The sequence below is a fragment of the Melospiza melodia genome, chromosome 21, assembly GCF_035770615.1.
Source record: "Melospiza melodia melodia isolate bMelMel2 chromosome 21, bMelMel2.pri, whole genome shotgun sequence".
Taxonomy (NCBI): domain Eukaryota; kingdom Metazoa; phylum Chordata; class Aves; order Passeriformes; family Passerellidae; genus Melospiza; species Melospiza melodia.
In genome coordinates this window covers 5,144,419-5,168,390 of record NC_086214.1, presented here as the reverse complement: position 1 = coordinate 5,168,390, position 23,972 = coordinate 5,144,419, and the positions used below count along the sequence as shown (strand labels likewise).

Sequence of the window (23,972 nt, the reverse complement as noted above, 5' to 3'; positions counted from 1 at the left end):
TTCTTGTGGTAAAAATTGATGTCTCTCTTTAAAAGTGTTTAAGTTGCATGTGTGGCTGCATTTGGAAATAAATCCCTCATGTGTCTGTGCATATGTGCAAGCCATGCCCACATGGAAGTGTGTAAAGCTGCTGGGCATTTGGCCCTGTATTTTTGGATTTTACAAGGAAGGAGATACTGTGGAAGTATGTATTGTATTAATACATCTGCTAAAGGACATAAAAACATGTAGCAGTGATGCTTTGTATGGAATGGAAATGCTGTTGTTAACATCCAAACCCAAACAGCTCTGCCTGGAAGGGAACCATCCATCAATTAGACCCCACCTTGGACAGATTCCTATAGATCATTCACCCCCTGTCCCCACCACTGCCTGGCTCAGCATCTCCAAGCCAACCTCTGCTGTATTCCTGTCACTGTTAAGAATGGGACTTGAATTATTCAGAAAATCTGAGTATATTGCTAGTCTATTACTTATATATTTATTTATTTGCACTGAACAATTTTGTTTTGGGTATGCAGCAAAGCAGGAGCCTTCCCTGACCTTGCAGGGTTTCAGAGATGGATGAAGGTGCCTGTTCTTTGGAATTTATGGTGTTTGAAGAGACTCTGGCTCCGGTGTGGGTTGTTGGCAGTAGTGCTGATAATCACAGTGTGATAGCAACTGGGCTCTATTATTTCACATGTGCTTAAATCTTCTTTTCTTGTGCTCTAAGGTTATGTCTTTGCAGACTACCAGAGATCAGGAGGGAGAGAGGAAAACAACCCCAACCCAAGAACCTTTGTTTCAGAAGGTTGCTAGCATAATTTTTTTCTGTTTTGTATTCAATCACCTGATATATTTCTAGATTTTAGGTAAAATGGGTGAGCTGTTCACAGGGTGTACTGCTTGCTTTTCTAAAGCCCATTAGTATGAAACAGAGCATTCTTGCAATCTGTTGGAGCAGTACCTTGTTAATTCCCTGGATTAGCAGACCTCTCATGTATGCTTGCATTTTGAGAGTTAGCAAATCTGGTGAACAAATGTTTCACAAAAGCCAGGAAAATGCATCACAAACCCTGTTCCATCTCTTCAATATTCACAGTAATTGCTGCCAGTGATGTTGTGTGCAGGATACAGTGGTGTAGCTTGTACACACAGTAGGAGAGCAGGAGTACATGTCCTCAAGCATTTGTTTCTGAACCACAGAGGAGAGTTAACAGCAGCAGCAAAATGTTCTGCTGATGTATTGTTGATCAGAAAACGTGTAGCAATGCCATCCCTAACGTGTTTGCATCTGAGATTTGCTCAGTTATTGGGTGTGCTGCCATGTGTGGGCATCTGGGATCCCCACAGGGCCCTGCAGCCACACACTGGGGTCAGGCACAGAGAGTGACGCCTGCACAGGCTGGGACAGACACAGAGCCCTGAGTGACACCTGCACAGGCTGGGACAGACACACAGACACAGAGAGTGACACCTGCACAGGCTGGGACAGACACAGAGCCCTGAGTGACACCTGCACAGGCTGGGACAGACACAGAGAGTGACACCTGCACAGGCTGGGACAGACACACAGACACAGAGAGTGACACCTGCACAGATATCCAGAGCCCTGAGTGACAGCTGCACAGACTGGGATGGACACAGAGAGTGACACCTGCACAGGCTGGGATGGACACAGAGCCCTGAGTGACACCTGCACAGACACAGAGCCCTCAGTGCCACCTGCACAGGCTCACAGAGCCCTCAGTGCCACCTGCACAGGCTCACAGAGCCCTCAGTGCCACCTGCACAGGCTGGGATGGACACAGAGCCCTCAGTGCCACCTGCACAGACTCACAGAGCCCTCAGTGCCACCTGCACAGGCTCCTGGGGCTGGCACAGCACCAGCCACAGTGTGGTCACTGTCCCACCCAAACCCACACCCCCTGTTGGTGTTTATCTGTGCACAATCTTTATTCGTTTCAGAGCGTGTGCTGTGCAGCCCGGAGGGGTTCCTGGTGTGGGTGTTTGGGATGAGCCCTGTCACATGTGGAGGTGACAGCGTGGCCATGTGGCAGGGTTCAGTCCAGGCATTGTAATGACACCTGTTTTAAAGGCTGTGAGTTTAAACTCTCTGGGATTTTAGTGACACCTCTGCCACACCTGAGAGCTGGAGTATGGGAGCAGGCAATGGCAAGGAGGAAGGAACAGGTATGAGGGGATTTCTACAAGACATTACAGACTTGAGGTATTTCTTGCAGAGGTAGTTTTGGAGTTTACCTCTTTGCAGAGGTAGTTTTGATCGTTTTTGCATATTAGATACATAAAATACAAGTAGCAGAAGTTGATTAATAGGTATCTCTGACATAAAATGTCCACATGTATTGCTCATCACTTAGGGTGTTTTTTCATATGTTTTTCTCCTAGCCTAGATTCTATTTTTTTGTCTGATGGAACTGTGTACTGCAGATTTGGAATTCAGGAAATATCTGGAGAGATTTTTTTTCTCATTTTAGAGTTAGGAGTACATAGATTTCATTTCTTTGTTCTGGGTTTTGGTGTGTATGAAATCCACATTGGTGTTTGAACTTGCAGGCTTTTGGTCTGGCCCTTGTGGCTTTCCTGGGTTGTAAGTGATTTTTACATCTTGGAGAAATATGGATCAATAAGCAAAGAGAAAAATCTGGTGTCAGGAAAACATTGTATTTCAGGGTCTATCCCTAAAGAAAAAGCTGCATGGAATTATGCAAATAAAACAATGTGCTTTTTAATTGCATGGACAGCTTAATTACACTGCTAGAGCAGGTACCTATTTACATCTCAAAACATACAACTGAATTTAGGAAATAATCCATGTAGATAAAGTACTTTTAAATTCTGTGGATATTATATAAGCATAAAATCTGTTAGACACCACAAAAGCATTTAGGGGTTTTAGCTGCCTTGTGGTTTCCCACGTCTATTCCCCTGCTTTCCCCACCCCAGCAGGCACAAATGCATCTCCTTGCTGTCAAATGGAGTGAGCACAAGGCCTGAGCTTCCCTCAAACAGGGGATTTAAAAACCTGTTAATTATATTCAGTATTGAATGGGTCCCTGGCCATGTGTCCCTGAGGACATAGTGGGGCTCCCTCAGTGCTAACGAGGGGACAGCCCTGTAATGAGGCTGATGAGCCTGCTAATGAGGCTGATGAACGTGCTAATGAGGGCATGGGGTGAGGAAGGTGCTGTGCAGCCCCTCCTTGTGAGGGCAGTGCTGCTGCCTTGGGTTTGGGGAGGGTCTGGGTCACATCTTGGGGCTGAAGGTTTGGCAAGGTTTTGGTTCAGTCTCAGTGCTGAAGGTTTGGAAAGTTCTGGGTCACTCTCAGTGCTGAAGGTTTGGGGAGGGTCTGGGTCACTCTTGGGGCTGAAAGTTTGGGAAGGTTTTGGGTCACATCCCAGGACTCAAGGTTTGGAAAGTTCTGGGTCACTCTCAGGGCTGAAGGTTTGGGAAGGGTCTGGGTCACTCTTGGGGCTGAAGGTTTGGGGAGGTTCTGGGTCACATCCCAGGGCTGAAGGTTTGGGAAGGGTCTGGGTCACTCAGTGCTGAAGGTTTGGGAAGGTTTTGGGTCACTCGGTGCTGAAGGTTCGGGAAGGTTCTGGGTCACTCAGTGCTGAAGGTTTGGGAAGGTTCTGGGTCACTCAGTGCTGAAGGTTTGGGGAGGTTCTGGGTCACATCCCAGGGCTGAAGGTTTGGGAAGGGTCTGGGTCACTCAGTGCTGAAGGTTTGGGAAGGTTTTGGGTCACTCAGTGCTGAAGGTTCGGGAAGGTTCTGGGTTACTCAGTGCTGAAGGTTTGGGGAGGGTCTGAGCTGCATCCCAGGGGCAGAGGGATGTTGGTCCAAGTGGTACCAAGTGTTGAGAATGGTATTTGTGGTGGCATCACCCTCCAGCCCTGGTGCTGGGTGTGGGACCTTGCCTGGCCTGGCCCAAATTTGGGGCTCATTTGTTGTGTTTTTCAGATTTAGCCTGCAGGAGGGTTTTGAGTTGTCACTACACCTTAGCACTGGGTAATTTGTTGATTGGCCCCTGCTCCCCCCAGGATTAGAGACTGGATCAGGATTAGAGACTGGATCAAGCCTGGCTGTCACAGGAGTCAGGGTGTGCAGGTTATTCTCTCTTCAAGTGCTTCATAGCACTGCAGGGTGAGGCTGTGGTTTCAGGAGTAACTTGCTGGGAAGGGGTAGCAGTGATAACACAGACATTTAATTCATTTTAATGAGACTCCTTCTCCAGGTGCTCCCGTGTCAGCTCTTTGGAGATGTGCCTTTGTGACAGAAGCACTGTGCTAAAGAGGATCTGTGCAGGTAACAATAGGATGTCAAAATGAAGTGAAACAAGGGCAGGGCAATTTTATGGAGATGACATGACAGGAGGAAAGTATGGGAGGAAGAAAAGAGAATTTAAGATGTCAGTACAGATTTACTGAAGGCTTTCCAATGTCAACTAGAAGAAATGTCAGCAGGACTGACTTGGCAGTGTCAAGGTGATGGCAGGATTTGGTCCCATCAGCTTGGGAAGCATCTCACACTGCAGCTGTGGGGACGAGCTGCTGTCAGTAAAAATGATGTCAGGCTGATAATTATTTTGTACATTGTGGTTTAAGTAGGGCATTGTTTCTGTTGAGGTATTTTGGATTCAGCACAAGGAAGGAGAATAGTCATTCAAAGATAAAAGCCTCCAAACTGTTTCTTCTTTCTGTGAGAGTGTCAGGAGCTTCCATCCCAGCCAGTGAAGCTGCCCTGGGGACTGGGCACTGCCTGCTGTGGGCAGAGTCAAGGGGACTGAGCTCCCACTCTGCTTGGCTTTTTTCATTTCCCTCTTCAAACTCTGCCTAGTGAATAGGAGGGCAGAGGAGCAAACTCTCTCTTCCAGCTCTGCCTAAGGCAGAGGAGAAAGCTGATGTCACATGGGAGTGCAGCCACGATTTCAGGCAGGTGGGTTGGAGATATTTGAGGATGAACAACTGTAATTCACGGTTGCTGATGAAAATACATGCAGCTGTGTGTGATACTGTGACATAATTGGTGCTGAAACAGCTACCTGTGTTGAAAGTCACTGGGTGTTGTAGATGGCAGAATGAAGTGGCAGCAGAGGCTGTTCCCACCTCTCAGGTTTGTTTTAGGATGCCTGTAGAGTTAAGTGGAGTCCTGAGGAGTGACAAAAGAAGTGTAACACGCTACTGAAATGAAAATTCAGGCCCTTGGCTGCTCTGTAGTTGTAAGGTATGGGTTTGGGAGTGAATTGTGCCACATGGTAAATAACAGGGCTGGGGTGCAGAGCTTGCCAGCAGCTCACCCTGCCAGGCTCTTCCCACTCCCAGGCTCTTCCAGCATCCAAGTGCTGCCGTGCCTGGCACCCTTTCCAAGGAGGGAATCCCCTGTTAGTTCAATTGCCCTCACTCTCTGTGCGTCCTTTATCACAAAACAAACAAACAGGAAAAAAAAAAATGTGCTGGAAGAGCCAATCTAAGGCCTGGCAATCCGATAATAAATCCCCTGTCTTTGCACACACACTCGGTGCCAGCTGTAGGCTAATTAAACTCAATAGTTCACAGGTGTTCCTGGGAATGACTGCAGCAAGAGCACTCTCCTCTTTAGGGCTCGTTAACATCTTTTTCAGAGCTCTTTAAATTTCATACACCAGCAACACTGAGCTAAAGCAGATGAAAGATAGCAGGAAGGGACTTGAGCTATTACAGGAGTGCTCTTAGTGGTAGTACAGGCTGTAGCCTCACTCAGTTCAACAGCTTATTTGTTTTGATGGGTGAATCTCTTGGAGACCAGTGTAAGAAGGAAAATGGCTTTCTTAGAAACATTCAGCTTTCTGTAGCCAAATAAAATTCTTGTTCTGGAGCTCATTATGTAGCTGTACACGCTGTCAGGATGTCTATGGGCTCTACACACATGCAGGGGCTACAGAAGAAGAAAGTCTGTGGCCAAATGAAGCTGGTTTAGGCATTTTGTCAATGTCTAAAACCTTCCCAGGGAGAACCAAATGGAAAGCAAGGCTTTCTCCAGCCTTCCCTGCTTATGGAATCTTCTGGGCTTTGAGAGATGCAGTTTCTTTACACTAATATTGGAGCACTGGGCTGTCTCTCTAGGCTGATTTAAGGGGACAGTTGCCATGACAAGCTTCCAGCTCCAACCTGCTTCCACTCTGCTGTGTAACAAGAGCTCTGGTTTTAGCAGATCTCACAGCCTTGTGTAGTTCTGTGCCTAGACAAGCTCATCTGTTCATTCATTTACCCATCTTCATGTTCCTTTTGCCTAACAGAATTGAATTTTAATTTCTTGGAGAGTTCTGATAAGAAGGGAGGAAAGAAAGGAGGCTTTTAGCATTCACTTTCAAGGTTCCCTACAAACCTCCTTTTGTGTAACTGGGCTTGATTCCAATTAAGTCTGATGTGCAAATTTCCTTCTTGGAGAAAAGCACCTTGGCCAGAAATACAGTGCCAGAGCAGGCAGCCCAGAGAGAGGAACTGGTTTGCCTGGGTAAGATAGTGTTGGTGGGATAAAAGCATCATTTAATCTAGCTTGAAATATCTGATCTCTTGCTTTACTGTCCTGCCTCAGCCACGTGCTTTCCAGCAGACTGGAATGGTCCGTAAGTGGCAACACTAGGCAGAAGTGTTTCTGTTTCAGCAGTTACTAATTGAAAGTCATTTCTAGATTTCATAGCTCTTGTTCTCGTGAGCTCTTATGCTTCTGTTTCTTCCTAATGATATTTTCAATTGTGCTCTTTTACACTTTTTCCTTAGACAAGAAAACCACAGTGATATACCACAATCTTAAATGGTTTTATTGCTGATTTATGCTAAATTGATATCCCTAAATCAAAATAATATTTCCTACGTGAGTCGACTGCAGCATTTTAATGAAATAATTTTCTCAATCAATTCTATTGCATCAGTGCAGTTTTACCCTATCCATAAAGTCTTACTTAAACTGCTACAGCTCTTGGTGTGGCTATGAATGGGAACAACCTTTCATTCTCCTAAATGTCAGATCTAGGGGAAGAAGAAACTGTTTCCAAATTAAAAGAAATCTATTCAAGTGTAGTTTGTTCTAGCTGTCCTTTTAGTAATTCTTCTCTTTCCTGTGTCAGTCTCATGGTGCTGCACAGAAGGACAGGACTGGGAGCTGATGTTGTACATTTGGGAGCAGGTAAAGACTGAAATGACATTTCAGTTCACTGGCCTGGCTGCAGGAAGCCAAGAGCAGGAATCCAATGCTCTCTGCACCAAAGCTGCAGTGCCTCCTCTGAACACTGCTTGGTTTCCAACCATGCAGAATTCCCATGTGAGCTGAGTCTGAGTGATTTCCAGTCAGCCCCGGATGAATGGTTTGAATTGGGCTTGCATAAATCTCATCCATTTAGAAAAAGCCTAAAACTCTTTCAGTGAATTTGCATTGAGGTGATTTTGTGTACAGGAGTCAGTTTGAGGTGAAGAGAAAACCAGCAGGACAAGTACATGTTTTCATAAGGATTAGATTTGTTAGCATTTGATGGTATTATTTTGTCAGTAACAAAGTAAAATCACAAAAGGTGCAATGCACAAAGCTGGAAGTGTTAAGCAAAAAGTGGGCAGAGTGTAAGAAATCCTTTCCTGACCCCAATCCCTGGGTATCACTGCTTGTGACATTGATTTGAGGGTATTTAATAAAGAAAAAGACTTCATAGTTTCTGTGTTGGGAACTCCTCTGTGGCTGGCATCCAAAAGCTTATTTGCACACCAGTTCTGGAGTTAAATAAATGATGTGGCAATCAGTGTAGCACTAAGCTGAAGCACTGATATGAGGGGGAAGGGCTGCACAGAAAGCATTGCCTTGGTTTCCTCTCCTCTCTTTCAGGTGAGGGAATGTTTAAAAACAAATGAGTGTGGAAAACTTGGGATCCCTCCATGTGCGGGGTTTTTTTCAATGGCCAATGAAACAATTCCCCTTGTTTCAGAACTCAAATTCAAAACTAAAAGAGCAGTTTTTTTTGTTGAGAAAAACCTGTTAGAGAGGGCAGCTTTAGTGCTTTGGTGATTGGTACACCATCATCAATGGAGTTTTAAGTTTCTCTTTGGTAAAATATAAAATAGGAGTCTCCATCCTAAATTGGGTGTTGGTAAATCTAAACGCAAATGGACTTGTTCAGATTACTTGTCTGAGTGATAACTGAGCCAGTCTTTGGTGAGACTTGCTGTCATCAGATTTAACTAAATGTGTGCTGTGTAGTTGTGGAGAAAGATATCAATGGGTAGGATTTGGGGAAACTTGGATTAACAGAGCAGCTAAAATGTTCAAGGGCACAGATACAAACTCCAGCTCCATAGAGATAGACAAGATTTCCCTGCTCTCCTTTTGCAAACTTCTACAAACTCCTCTGAATATAAGTTAGTTTAGGAACCAATTAATTTATGAAATGCATTAAGCACCACGTGACTTAGTACAGTGTCTGCTCCTTATCTACAGAGATGAAAAATTGTGTTAAGGTAACTCTTCAGCAGTAGTTTCAAGATTGGCTCTTTCTCCTTAGGAGTTAATAGGGAGTGACAGATCTATGTCTATTTATGTGATAACATTAATTCCTGCATAAGATGAGAGTAAAAAGCCCAAATACTTGGAAGTTGAGTCTCTTGATTTTATTTCTTATGAAACTGAACCCTCCTCCTCTTCTGGATTTAAGGAAATAATATAATACTGAGATATAGCTTCAGTTGTTTTCTCAAAGGAAAGATACAAGCTCTTCTTTGAAGGCCAACTTAGTTCTATCTAGCTGTTAAATAAATCCTAGAGCAAATAGCAGTGCAGCACCATGCCTAAAGCAATACCCCAATCTGGACAAGTAAAATGTTCATTTCTGCATCGCTTTATGCTTTTGATTTTGTAGCAAACCAAGTGCTTAATGTCAACCCACAATTTTTAAAGTGCCTGATGAGTTAGGGGTTTGCATATTTTGGTTGTGCAGTATAAAGCAGGTGGGTTGGTTGGGCTGGGTGATCCTGGTTGTGACCCTGAGCCAGCAGCTGTGTTGGTGGAGAATGAGCCACCCAACCTTCTCTGAGGTTGGGTGCTGTCCCCAGCTCAGGGCCCCTGGCTGGCAGGGCAGGGAGGGATGTCACAGACATCTTTTATGGAAAAGCCTTTCCTTAGGATTTTTTCCTCCTGAGAAGCTGAGAGACCTCAGGAACAAAATGTAAACAATGATTATCTGCTGCAACAGGTGCATCTGGGATTGGTCTCATGTGGTTGTTTCTAATTAATGGCCAATCACAGTCAGCTGGCTCAGACTCTCTGTCCCAGACACAAACCTTTGTTATCATTTTCTTCCTTTTCTATCTTTAGCTAGCCTTCTGATGAAATCCTTTCTTCTATTCTTTTAGTATAGTTTTAATGTAGTACATATCATAAAATAATAAATCAAGCCTTCTGAAACATGGAGTAAATCCTCGTCTCTTCCCTCATCCTCAGACCCCTGTGAACACCATCACAGTGGGACAGCAGCTCTTGGGGCTGCCCCCAAAGTGGGGACACCATCTCACAGCTCTCCTTGGGCTGGTGCTGACTGGCTTGGAGGCCTTGGCAGCCTGGCAGTTTGATTTGTGTTGTGGCTAATGGAAAATAAGCAAAAGGAGAGAAGCAGGAAGGAGGCCTCCCCTCCCTTCTTTGCCAGTGCTGTATTTATGTGTGGGAAATGTGCTGCTTCTTGTCAGGTGTTTTAGTTCCTCTGATGCCTTGTGAAGGCTGACCTAGAACAGAAGCTGGACAGAGTTAAAGAATAAAGTAGGGATTTATTAGGAGCCTTAATGGATGCACCTTGGGCAGCACAAGAGCCCAGCCAGGGCTGCACTCAAGATGGACCAAAATGGCCACAAAATGCACGAGCGCTCCCAGGGTCTCTCACTTTGATCAGTTCTGCTCCATTTGCACCTTGCAGTTCATTGTCCAATTCCAGCTCTAGAGCCCATGCAGTCCCACCCTGCTTGTTTTTCTCTCTCCAGCCCACATTGTTTGTGCTCTTGGGCCTGAGATTTGGAACATTTGTCCTTGGTCCCCAGCTGGAGCAGGAATTGTTTTGTCTCCCTGCTCTGTGCAGAGCTCACCATCCCCTCATATGAAGGCCAGATCCACACACGAAAGCAGCACAGAATGTGAAAAATATAAAAGCTCAAACCTGAGGCATCACCTGCACCAAGCAGAGGGCAACACACCTGCTCCGGGTTGCTCTCATAGGTGAATCTGTGTGTGCCTGAGCCCACATCCCTCAGCCACCCTGCTCAGCTCTGCATGTGCTGCTCAGCTCGTGTCCCTTTGGGAAGTGCCTGGGCTCTGCTTTAGCACAAGTATCTGTTGCTGCTTTTGATTTTCTCCTAAGTCAGTCCTGATTGGTTTCTTAGCTGCAGCACCAAGAATTAACCTTGCATAACTTTGACTTTTTTCCTCCTTGTTTCTTCTTTGTGGTTGGTTTTTTTTTGTTGTTGTTGTTTTTTTTTTAAGCAGTGAAGAATTGATCCAAATTCTCATACTACTCAACAGACTTGGAATCATGACATGAAAGGATAATAACATTTGTTATCTTAGCATGATTTGTTAATGGTTATGAGATGTATTGACACAATTGGGTGGAAGTTGCTCTGGAAGTGACCAGGACTATCACTGAGATGTGATCAGTTTACATAAGAAGTGACAAGGCAAACATGCCCAGAAGGCTTGTTATGATAATGATTTTTATTATTAATGTTACTACTATGATTATTAGCTTTATGTCTGTGGATCAGCAGCAAAACTTTGATAAGCAAAAATCCTCAGGTGCTCTCTCCAGTGAATTCTGGATTCATCCCACTTAGCTGAATTTCAGTGGAGTCTTCCTATGGACAAGAGTTGTCATTTCCTTTTCTCCCCTGATAAGCCACCCCAAAGGTTTTTGCTTTGTCCCATCTCACAGGCAGCTGCTCTTCTATTTTGGCAGAGCTGTTACTTTGGAGGGTCCTTCTGGATGAAAGGCATGAAAACTGCTATCATTAAATAATAATTCTGTGGAGCCCCAAAATATTACGTGTTTTAATTCTGTTGCATAATCTTGGGGTTTATTGATGCTTTATGCTCCTGTATAATGGCCTCAAACACACGAGAACATTGTGAAATAGGAACAAGGAAAATGCTTGACAACACTGCATTTTTAAGCTAAAAATGCTTTAAGCAATCTTGCCCGAATTCCTCCACAGATTAATTAGGATATTCTTTCAAAAATCTTTAAAGATGCTGGACAAAGAACAGTGTGATGCTCTTTGCCCAAAGTCAAGTGTTAATGGGGAAAAGCATTATACTGCTTTCCCTTTATCCCTGCTCCTTGCTCCCAGAGGTGCTGTGGATCTGACCTGCAGGTCAGGATGGCAGCTGGGGATGGTGCACATGGGTCTGCAGGCACAGAGGGAGCTTCCCTGGCCATGGCTAGTCATGAATTAGTCATGCCCCAACACCTCCAATTAGCTGGGCTCCTTTCAGTGGGCTCTGCTGTGTTCATTTAGCAGTGAATATGAAGCTGTGATTGAGGCTGAGCTCTCTGGTAGCTGGAAAAGTTCTTCCCCGTGTGGTTGGACATGGTTCCTGTATGTGGAGGGATGCTGTCAGCCAGGCCTTGGGGCTGAGAAGGAGAAATATCCAGTGTGCCTTGTAATGTGGGCACAGAGAAGGGTGAGGGTTCTGTCCTAGAATGGAGCCATTTGTGGTGCTTGGTGGATGGGGGTGTTTGTCACCACCCAGGAAATTCCTCTGGCTGCCCTGCAGGACTCGAGCCCTGGTCAGGGAGCTCAGAGACCTTGGCACAGAGCCCAGGACCCCTGTGCCTTTGATCTAGCCCTTGGAAAAAACAGCTACCAACCTTTATGAAGAATTACAAGCCACAAAAGTTTAAGTAGAATGATAGTGAATTTATCACAGGGTGAAAAATAGATTTTTGGGATTTTTAGAATGGAGGTTCAGGGGGCAAGATGGAGGAATCTGGGCGTGTCCTGCCTTTCTCCTTCTTCATCTTGTCCTCCATCTTCTGCTGGGATGGTGGCACTGACAGATTGGTTTAGAGTAGAAGCTCACTGTCTAACATGGGTGATAGGTATTGGGAAGTAATTGTAAATATTGTACATGTAGTTTTTAGTTTAAAAAGATAACACTGCCCTGGGGGATGCAGAGTGCCTCAGTCTGTCCTGCTGAGCTGACCTCGGCTGGACAGGAGAAAGAATTTTATAGATCAGATACAATAAACAACCTTGAGACTGAGAAATGAAGAGCCCTGACTCCTCCTTCAAGCACAAGGCTGGGAAAAGAGACTTTCTGACACATCTCAGGGTCACTGTGACCAGCAGAAATCCTGAGACCTGCTGGGACATTGCTGATGGCGCTGCTGGAACGTGTTCTGCTGCTGGTGTGTGCTGCAGCAGGCACAGCTCCCCTTGTGTTCAGGGAACAGAGTCTCTCTTGCTGCTGAAATGCCTCATTTTGAAGGGAGGTTACAAGGCAGAAGTTGGAAGCAATCAGTTAAAGCTCCATTTCCACAGTGCCCTTCATGCCAAGCCTCTCAAGGCACTTAAGAAAATACTGGAAGCTGTACAGCACAAAATAGCATTGGCACTTTGCTCAAGAAAAACAAACCTCCTGCCTGGATTTGAAAATTGAAAATTTACAAGACTGATTGCTGAGCTTCCAGGCCCAGGAATGGAGTTAGAAAAAGGGCCCTGAGACATCAGGGCAGTTTAGGGGGTTCTTCAGTGCTGGGGATGGCATTTCCATCAGTGCTGATAATTTTTCTGATAGATTTTCTGTTTTGCCATCCTACCATCTCCTCCTAACAGTCCAGGCTTTAAGATTTCTCTTTCCTGCAACAGCAGCACAGGGAACCCTCTTTGGATCTTTATTTTTTTCCCTCCCTAGCTTCTGCTAACAGGATTCTGATCCTGGAGATAGCAGGTCCAAGCTGAGTTCCCACCTGCAGCACAGTATTTTGCCTTCTGATATTTGAGAATGTGGCTCTCCTCCATACTGTAAGCAGGGAAAATGTGTCTTTCTTTGTAAAGCAGTCTGACAGCCCCAGTAGCCTTGCCCTTGACTGCCTTGCAAACATTTCCTCTTTGTGCAGCCCTGGTGTACTGGACCACACTAAGGACACTTGCTGGGGGATGAGTATGTGGGGTGATCTTTTCATGATAAACCCTTCCAATCTGAGTGGGCATTGCTGCAGGCAGCATGGATTTCTAAAGTGAATGTTGGAAAAAAAGCCACAACTAGTAGGAATTGCTCCTAATAATCCTGGTGCAGAAAGTCTGGTGAAAAAAAAAAAAAAAAGTTTAAACCAGTAAAGATTTTCTGGTTTTATGGCTAAAATTAGCTGCAGTTTTGTCTCATGGATTTTAGCCCATTTTATTTTCCTGAAGGGATGTGGAGGTTTGGGGATTTAATCTTTGGTATTGTGGGGGCTCTAGAAGAACCAAACTAACCATGAGAGAGCTGCTACTCGTGGTGCAGGGCTGCAGCAGATGCTCTCAGGGAACTGATTCCTCCTTTCCAGTTTGCCAATGTGTGGTTTTGCCCATGGAGTTGGGGAATCTGATATAAGTCCACTGGCGAGAAGTTGTTTCTCTCACTTGCCTTTTTAAGAATAGTCATCTGGGTGTCCCCAGTGATATCTGGAGAAGTTCTGGGCATTTATTGTCATTACTGTTGGAGAACAAGAGAGAAAGGGGTTGGTTTGGGCTGTCGGTTGTCAGGAACAAAAAAGGAAATCCATCTCTCCAATGGAAACAGGAGAGATTAAAAAGAAGAGCAAAATGCTAGAAATGGGATGCTGCTGAATATCAGTGTGCCAGGGAGCAGCTCCACGGTGAGAGAGTGGCAGGAGGTGAGGAACCAGTGACAGAGCACCGAGACTGGCATGAGGAAAGGGAAGTTCCTCTGGCACAGAGGGCATCACCTTCTTTCCTCAGCTGCAAAGACACTTCAGCCATCCCTGTTCAAGGCATGAGAGCAGCCCACAGGCAAAAGCCAAGGTTGCATCACATGTGCCTTTGAACAAGCTAATTACTCCCAAAATAGCCATTTGACCTTCATCTTCTTAAAGCCCTGCCATGAACCTCTGCACTGGCTGTGGAGCCACTTTTTCATATGATGAAACAGTGAATAATTGAATCATATCAGTTTGTGTAAGTCTGAGAGCATTTGAACTGATAAGCATTTTTTTGTTTTCTTCTTTTCCTTTTTTGTTCTTCTAGCAGGGCAAAATGAAGTTACAAAACTCATGTGAAACTTCTGCAGAAGTCAGAAGTGTGAGTCTAAAGAAGCAGTACAAGGGGATTAGACCCTTAGGAAGATTAGTGTCTATTAAATGTGATGATCTGGATGTAGCTTCCGGCTCTGGAGGCTGCAAATTGCTGTGCTGGGACTGAGGGCCAGGGAAAGGGTGTCCTTAAACTCCCTGCCAGCTCCCAGCCTGGAGGACTGTGGGGCTGGAGAAAAGCGTTAGGGGAAAGAAAGCCTGGCTGCAAAATTCTGATGTTTCAGGAGACTTGGTCTTGTCTGAAATTAGTCTTCATTAATGCTCCTCTACCCAGTAGAGCACCCCAGAATTGATGTGTGCTTCACAGAACCCATCCTCACACAGTGGCCACAAAAATCAGGCCTTGCAGTGCAAAGGGAGAGCTGGGCTGAATCCATGCTGGGTGCTTTCTATAAAGGCTGGATGGTGCCACTGCAGAGGAGGGCTGGGGAAGAAACACCTTGTGTGTGCTTCTGTCCCTCCAAAAGTTGGGCTGGAGTGCCGGGCCGCTGGAAGGGCTGGGCGTGCCAGGAAAGTGTCAGCAAGGCTCATTTTGGCATTTATATATGAGGAGTAAGCACAATCCTTCCACTATTCCAACGAGCTGCTTTTGCCAAGAAAAATCATTTGTAACTCTTTCTTCCTGCTGTAGTGCTTCTCCAGCAGGCCTGGCTGGGATTGCTTTAACCCCTGCAGTGCCAGCAGGAGCTGCAAGGCAGAGCAGAGCCTTGTGCACGTCTTGGCAAGTCCTCCCACGTGCCAAGCAGCGCCGCAGCAGACTGAAGCCTTGTCTGGCAGTTAGCTTTTCTTTTTCATCAAGTCTGTTCCTCAGGGCTGCTGCTGCTTATGTTTTCATTCCATTCCTGGGGCTGTAGCAGAGGAGGAGGAGGAGGAGGCTTGGGAGGAAGCTGCTTTTCAGAGAGCTGGTAACCTGAGGAAGGAGAGCAAAAAGGGAGCAGGGAAATGGTGAAGTGGTTTGACCCCTGCTCTGTTGTGCTGTCCAGCAGGATGCTGAATCAACAGCACAGCAAGGCTGCCAGTGTTATGTGCTTTTAGAGATTTGCTCACCTGCAAGTTCAGAAGCAGCTCTTCCTCTGTTCTCTCAATAAAGCCTCAAAGAATAGGAGATGCCTGTGCCTTTTTGTGATGTACACTTCAGCTCTTGCAGTGTTGCATATATGCGCTCTTACCTTTGATCATCATTTGGAGAGGTTTGCAAGACAGGTTTAGTTGTGTGAGAAATGGATGTGCTCTTTGGAATGAGTGATTTCTCCCCCTCCCTCTAGGTGCTGGCTGAATTTTAAGTTTATCACCACCCTGAGCTGTGAGCAGAAAGGCTGTTTGTTCCCTTTGTGTGCTGCTTTACAGGAGAGCACTGCCTTTACCCTTTTGTAGAGACTGGGCAGCTGCTTTGCTGCTTTGCTAAAATCCTTGATGAGATTTAGCATTTCATGTTTCTCTACAGAAGAAGTTGAAAAAGACAGTAACTCCTTTTGTATATCTAGTGTCTGTTTTTTTTTTTCAAAGGGGAAGGAAAAGAAGCAAATTATTGTTTTAAAAAAATAACATTTTAATAATGTAGTAGTCTAACCTTTATGCTAATTGCCCCAGGCTTTTAATGAAGCAGCGTAAAATTAGTCCTGTGAGTCTTCATTAATCAAATATAGGAGCTGATGGTATAGTAATAAGATGCAGTGCTGCCTCTGCTCCCCATGCAATGTTGACATTTGCTTATATTCAGAGTAGAAACCAACTATATTTTTTTTTTTTTTGGTAGCTCATTAAAATAATTAGCCATGTTTGGCTTTAAAAAAAAAAAAACCCTTCTTAAAAAATCCTTTTAATGAGGAAAGATGAAAACAGACAGGATGGAAAAGTCAAAAGAATCAAATTAAGATAGAAAAACTGACTGCTGGAGGCTTCCTTTGAACGGAAGATTTATGTATGTTAATGGCAGCTGTTGGCTGGAACCTCTGTGCAGACACCTTGTTTGTTATTTGCAGAACTTAGAGCAGAAACAAACAACTTCAAGGGTCTTTGTTGATTTGTTTTGTTCCAAATTATTTTCCAAAGGTGCTCTAAGACACTGTGCTGTGTCCCAAACCTCAGTGCTTGCATGGGGATGTGCTCACACAGCCCCTGTCCAGGTGAGTGAGTTCTGCTCCCTGGGCTGGCTGAGCCCAGCTCCCCTCAGAGGCACAGGCTGTGCTCTGACCCTGCTCTGCTCCAGCTCTGGGACCATGCTGCTCACTGCTGCGTGCTGGCCTCAGGAGAAATAGTGCTTGAACACCTCTGACAACAGAGACAACCCAGTGCCCAGCCCTTAGGAGAAGTTTCAGGGTGTTGTGGAAGAGTAGGTCCTGGAGCTCCAGAGCAGAGTCCCATCCCCGTCCTGGAGCTCCAGAGCAGAGTCCCATCCCTGTCCTGGAGCTCCAGAGCAGAGTCCCATCCCTGTCCTGGAGCTCCAGAGCAGAGTCCCATCCCTGTCCTGGAGCTCCAGAGCAGAGTCCCATCTCCATCCTGGAGCTCCAGAGCAGAGTCCCATCTCCATCCTGGAGCTCCAGAGCAGAGTCCCATCTCCATCCTGGAGCTCCAGAGCAGAGTCCCATCCCCGTCCTGGAGCTCCAGAGCAGAGTCCCATCTCCATCCTGGAGCTCCAGAGCAGAGTCCCATCCCCGTCCTGGAGCTCCAGAGCAGAGTCCCATCTCCATCCTGGAGCTCCAGAGCAGAGTCCCATCTCCATCCTGGAGCTCCAGAGCGGAGTCCCATCCCCATCCTGGAGCTCCAGAGCACAGTCCCATCCCTGTCCTGGAGGGAGGGGTGGGCATCTGCTCTCCCCTTCAAACCCTTCTCAGTATTTTCTGTTCTGGCTGCTGCCTAAGTAGAAACTGCTCTCTGCTATAGGGGAGGAGCAGCACCAGAGGACGATTGCTGTGTTTAAGATGCTGGAGCAGCAGCTTTGGGTTCCTGCAGGGTAATTATGAAAGGCTGGCCCCAGGCAGGGGAGGGCCGGGCTAATGATCCCTGCCGAGGCTGTGGCAGCCCCGGGAGCCGCTCTGTGGGCAGGCAGGGCACGGCTCCCCTCGGGAGGGCTGCCCTGGCACTGTGCCCGCTCACTTGTGCACATGATGGCTCTCATTGCACAGCTCAGGCCTCAGCCGTGCTGCTGCTGCTCCTGCTTGTGTGCACACACCTCACGTTTCCAGATGGAAAGCCATGGTGAGGCTCTGGGGATGTGGCTCTAGTCTGGGAATCAGGGAGCCTGCACTCTGTTCCTGTGCTGGCCAGATGGGATTAGCAGGCCAGCTCTCCTTCCCCTTCCATTTTTACCTTCCTATGCTGCCCCTTCCACAGGCACAGAGTGGAGATGAGGATATCTCTTTCTGTTAGAAAAGAATTTGGCTATCAGTTGTTGATGATTTTAAAATGAACACTGTGATTTCACACTGCTCAGAAATGACTGATAGTTCAGCAATTCAGGCAGAAAGGAAGCTGGATTCCCCTCCACATACTACTCCTCCCCATTTCTACCCATGTGCCTGCTTCCAGATAAGTCATATTTAATTTCTGATCTGTTTTCTAGTGTGTTCCAGCATGTTTCTCATTGCCATATTAAGAATTCTTCTCTCCCAGTAAAATCTTGTGGGGGAATAGAATGTAAGAGAATAAAGAGTGCAGAAGATAATCCCACACCTGAGAAGTTGCAGCTGTACTAATCACCAAAGATTAGGAACAGGCCACAGCTGTGTCCAGTGAGGATGAGTGCTACAAAAGAGTGGGTTAGCTGGTTGAGAAGAGAGTTGGAGTTTGTTGGCTGTGCTGTGAGGAAGAAGTAGTCAGTGCTGCAAGGAGGTGACCATGAGAAATCACCGAGAAGGAATGGAAACTTTGCAATAAGATGACAACAAAATCTTTCCTTTTCCTTCTGTCCAGAGAGCTCCATAAAACTTGTTTGTATTTTCTGAAAAGCATTAAAGTAGGTTACACAGCACTTGGACAGCCTGGGGTATAGGGACTCTGAAGGTAAGGGAGCAATCCATAGCAGAAAAAATGCTCCATTTCCTCCACTGAAATTCTTTGTAAGAGCCTCAGAGCCTAAAATAGCTGCCTCCAGGGGACTCCCACTAAAGTCTTATCCTCAGATTGTTTCACCTCCCAGCCCTATGCAGCCTTCAGTTTAAAACTTGCTCTTTTTCCCAGCCAATGGGGGTTTCTCACCCCCTTCCCTTTCTGTCATCCAGTTCTGTAAGCACAGACTGCAATGGAGCGTGCTCCACAATTGCTGGTGAAATGTAAAAGAAAGCAGTGCCTGAAGCTCAGCCACATGCACGGGTGCAGTTTGTTCTCCCCCTGCACAAAGCGCAGCATGTCCCAGGGCTGGGAGCAGGAGACACCCCAGGAAAAGCTGCAGGGCTCAGAGGGTTCCTCCCCAGCCTTGCAGGGTGTGTGATTTACATGAAGAGCAGTGGTTCATGCATATGCAAAACCTCCCTGATGAGGTGTGGGATTTTATCTCTGCTAATTACAGGGCTCTTTCTGATCCTCTGGCTGGTGGGGCAGATCTGGTGTGGCACTGTCAGCCAGAGGCTGTGCCCAGCATTCCTCAGGCAGGAATGAGCTGTCAGGGTGGATGGACAGCAGGGCCAGGGCCAGGCTTTGGGTGTGGGATTGAAGCAGGCAGGGAGCTCTGGGTGCTCACTGAGCTGCCTCTGGGTGCAGAGGCACTTCACTTTGGTGAAGTGCTTAAAGATCAATAGGAACCAGTTCAAGGTGTTATGGATGTTAATGTAAATATGTGTTATATCACAGTATCTTCTCCATCTTTATTCCATGGAATATATTTATCCATAAAATTCTGTTACATTTATATACAGCTCCAAACACCCTGGAAGCAGCTAGGTGTTGACAGAACAGCTGCAGTCTTTTACTATGTTCAATAAATACAAATGGATATAAATAGTATCCATCTGTCAGGCTCGGTTAGATGGTTTAAACATAAAGCTATTTTGTTCCTGTAATTGTATTTAGATCTGAAATGATAGAGGTTTGATTTTTCTTTACATAGTGATAAGATACAAATTCCTTTGAATTGCTTTGACTCCTGATTTATTGCAATAAATTAAATAATAATCCATCCTGTCTTGTTTCACCCCTTGTCCAAGAAAAGAGAGCTCCCTGCTCAGGCTCTGAAGCATCCTGCTTACAGTGAGCCACCCTTCCCATGCTCACAAGCACCTGGGCCTGTGACCTCTGTGTTTACAAGATATTTATTGCTGCTTGCACTTCCCACTGCTCCAGTGTTATCACTTCAGTGCCTTGTAAAATTTGATTGTGTTTAATAAATGTATTCAGCGTTATAGTGCTGAGCAAGTCTGACGATTTACCCTTGTTCCCTCCCTCACACACCAAACCCAGACACCTTCATAACCCACATATTTCCTTAGCTACGTGTGTTATTGCTTGTGTTGTATCGGAGGCAATTTTGGATGCATCTCAATTAGATCATTTTTCTAATTAAATAAGTGCTTGTGGTTGTAATGTGAGCGTGTCTCTGAATACTGAGTGAGTGTGATTCACTGCAGTGATTTTTCCAACTTCTGTGTGATGTTTGCTTTATAAAGCTCAGCTTCTGGCACTGAGGCATCTCATTACCTTCCCCGTGCTGACCTCTGGGGCTGATGTTAGCCGGATGTGTCCAGCTCCCTGCTTCACCACAGGCTTCCTGTGTGCCAGCAGGGAGATCAGCTGGTCTCACTGGGCTGTTTCTCCCTCTCTAAAGCAGTTAGCAGAACCTTCACCTGCTCCTCAGAGCTTTTGGGGAGCTTAGGCTGTGAACACAGGTGGGAGTATTGTGTCAGAGGAATGGCTGAAAAGCTGTGGTGTTCTTTACCTCTTCTTCCTCCTCTTCCTCCTCATGTACCTGAGCATGGGGGGCTAGTGGAGCAGGGTTGCTTTTCTTGTGGCAGAGGTGGCTTTGGATTTCTTTGTCTTCTTGTGTCCTAGTGTTTCTCTTTAAGAAAATGGTTTAGCAATATGAAAACTCTGTTTTGTGCACCTGAGGGGGTTCAGGCACCATCTCCTTGATGTGGTTTCTTGTGGGTCTGTTCCTTGCCAAAGCAGTCTTCACTGCTATCCTGTTACCAGCAAAAGTGCATGAGAAAAGAATGCACAAACAGCTGCAGGGAGGTGCAGAGTGGTGCTTCTCTTACCTTACTTTTAGCTTCATTTTGTGGGCAATATCTCCCCAAGAATGAGAAATCAGGGATTGAGAGTTTTTGCCTTTGTAAGACTGGTGGAAGCTCATTGGTGTGGCTGGAGCATGTTGGGGTACCCTGTAAGCTGCTGAAGTGTGCTGTGTGAGTTTGGGAACGAAATATTTTTATTTTATATATATAAGAAGAAGAAAGGCTTTTCTAATTGTCAGAAGTGAGAAAAAATTGCAAAGTTTAGAAAGTTAAAGGCAGACAAAGATTTTTGGCCATTTCTTCTCTTTAAACATCCAGCTATCACAAACTGCCTCATGTGGCTTCCTGCTCTTGATTAATTGTAACTAAAACAAACAATTGAGTCCACACAGGCCAGTGTCTGGTCCTGGTGTCATTTATGGGCTGTGCAGCTCAGGGTGTGTTCAGGTGGAGCAGTCCCTCAGTACCAGGCTGTGCCTCATCACACCAGAGACAGGATCAGCCTCTGGGACAAGTGGGAGCCACATCTGTCACCACAGCAACCTGACATTAGACTCATTTTCCCCCCAACAAAGTTAATTGCTCTTGTATTTATGGAACTTGGCTGAGTTCTTGGAAGGCAAGAAGCACTGGTTGTAAGAAAATAATAGCTTGAGGTGGTGTCACTAAATAATAAATGTGAGTACTGGTGGAGCAGAAACACAATGTACTGTGCTGTCATTCATCGAGGTTTTTCCCCCTGCCAGAGTTTCAGATGCAGATTTCATCATTGGGCCAATTCAGGTGTCTGCTTTGAAAAAAATCTCTTTTTTTTTTTCCCAAAAAGCAGCAGAGTAACAAAGAATAGCAAAGAACTCTCCTGTGATGGTGCAGTGCAACCTGCATTAAAGCCTGGCTTTTGTGGACTTCTGCTTGGATTCTAAGTCATTGCTTCAAACAGTCTCCAAGGATTTCAATAGATAGGTGACAAATATGTAATGGAAGACCACTGCTAAAATTCATATATGTGCCCAGGTTGCATTTTCTTCATGGAGTCTGGCCCTTAAAAATCAAAATTCCATGGACTTTCTGATACACTTGAACATGAAAATTGCCTTTGAAAATAGATTATAAGCCCTCTAAAGTCCTCTTTACTAGTGACTGAACATCTATTTCTGCCTGTTTCTGAAATTTTTTATACTTTTAAAACACAAAATCTTTCTTGTTTCTTTGAAAGCAAGTGTTTTTCTTTTCAGGGAGTTACTGTAACTGGCAGCATCATTACAGAATAGGGGATCTTCCATAACAATAGAGGGAATGTAGAAGATTAACAAGTATCAGTGTGGATAAAGTATCAAAAAAACAGAGACTGAAGGAAGCATTCCTATTTTATAAAATTCATGCTTGCAGACCAGGATATAAAATCCAGTGCTCCTGAAATCTCAGTCCATAATGGACTTTTTTTCCTGATGGCAGTGGGAGGTTTGCACAGAGATCATGACCTTTATGTAGCTATGTTATTATTATTTATTCAGAGCCGTCTTGTCACATTCAAAGGGAGAATTTGCTCATTGTTTGACCAGCACCTATTCTGATCTTTTTCTTTTCTTCCATTCACTGTGTCTCCTGCTCTGCTTGTGTTTTGCTTTGCTTTCTGTGCTAAGCCCATCCTCCCCCTCAAAGCCTTCCCATCTTGTTTGCAATGTCAGAGCTCCAGTTTAGTTGGACTAATCCCAGTTAGGCCTCCATGATCCAGCCTGAGGACAGCTTGGTCCTGCCCTGGAGGCAAGGATCTTAAAGCAGCACCAGAAATCACCACCAGCAGGTTCTGCTGAGGGGCTCTGTGGATGCTCTGAGAGCTCTGTGCCATCCCCAGGGACAATGGGTGGCTTGAGCCTCCTCTCTGAAGTGTGCTCCACACAGCTGGTGTCAAGGTTTTCACATCCTTATGTGAAAACCCATGTGCTGCATCTGATTGTGCAAACCCAGGGCACAGGGAATATTTTCTGTCTGCTCTGGGGTGCACTGACCCCCAGGGGAACACTGACTTTGACCCTCATCCAAGGAGAAAGTTTCCTAAACTCCAGAATAGACTGGAATCCACAAAAGTGTGAAATAGATTATAGGGAGCAGTGTAGGTGTTATCACTTAGGTGGGAAATTTAGGTTTTGGGATTTTTAGTATGTTGTGGATGGGAGCAAGATGGAGGGCACAGGGTGTCATCCTGGGCTTCTTCCTCCTCCTTCTTCATGGGTTTGGGTGGCATTTTGTAATTGGGCAGAAAAGTCTGCATTGTGGGCACTTTGGGATCAGTTATTGGGTTAAAAGGGAAATAATCCAGGTGTCAGTTCCTAATTGGATAGTTTAGATATAAAAGCCCTTGTACCAAGAGATTGTTGGCCATTTTTGTGGTGCTTTTCCAGTGAGCTGAGCCTGGTGTGGACAGCGTGCAAAACTCTAGATAAGATAACAATAAACAAGAACCTGAAGACTGAAAAGATCCAGTGCATCTCTTTCCTGACACAAAACCATTCCAGGAGGGTCTCCCCAACAGGGGAGCCCCCAGGAGGGCCCAGAGTCAGGGAATCAGCAACAGCTACCCTGACATATGATTACAAAAGGTCTGGTTTCTTTAAAGATATGAAGGGAAAAGGGAGTTGGAGATGGAGCCCGGGATGACAGAGCCAGATGTGAGCATGAGGATGTGGGAGCTAAAGACAGACCAGAAAGCTCTCATGCTCTGGGCTGTGCTGATTTATCTTGCACTTAAAGTAAATATTTCTGAGTAAACTGAAAACTGCGCTCTGTGCAAACCTGAGTGCTGTGGCAATTACTGTGAGCAGTGAGTCCTCCCTGCCCTGTGCTGAGCTGGGAGTAACAGAGCTCCTGCCTGAGCCTCTCTCAGGGCTGGGTCAGTCCTGCAGGGAAGGATGGGAAGTGGGAAAAGTGCAGATGTGTTGCTGTTGTTTGTATGCAGCTATTCGGAGTCTTTTCCTACACTTGAGACTGAAACCTGTTTTTCTGGCACTGACCTTATCGAATAAACATTGATTCAAGAGCTGAATGTCCCACTTGTATTTTTCCATTTGACAGCCAACAGAAATGCACAGTCACAGTGTGAGCTCCTTCAAGGAGGCAGAGTGAGAATTTTGTGATTCTTTTTTTCATTTACAGTCTAAACTCTGCTATTATAAATACCTATTTCTACTGCTGCCCTTCTCCCCCCGTTCCTGCTTCTCTTGCCCAAGCCTACTGCTCAGCATTCATTTTGCCCTTCTTTTTCCTGTCAGGGAGTATTTGTGTTTAGGACCTTTAGAGTGGCAGCACTGGAAAATTGAGTCGTCATTTTGTCTGCAAAGCTGCCACTGTGTCCCTGGGCACAGGGCAAGCTCCCTGCCACTGACTTCAGCCTCTGTCTCAGAGGCTCTGCCTGCTGCAGGTGCAGGAGGTAATTCACATTCAGTGCCCATCTCTCCCTGTTCTCTGGAGGTGCCAATTATCCAGCATTGTGT

The 23,972-nt window shown here is 45.7% G+C and overlaps 1 protein-coding gene across 1 annotated transcript in view; it reads left to right on the top strand.

Annotated features, from left to right (window-relative positions):
* Positions 1–23,972, top strand: part of AUTS2 (activator of transcription and developmental regulator AUTS2) — an 815,029-nt gene that overhangs the window by 125,048 nt on the left and 666,009 nt on the right. The gene's annotated exons all lie outside the window — the stretch shown is intronic.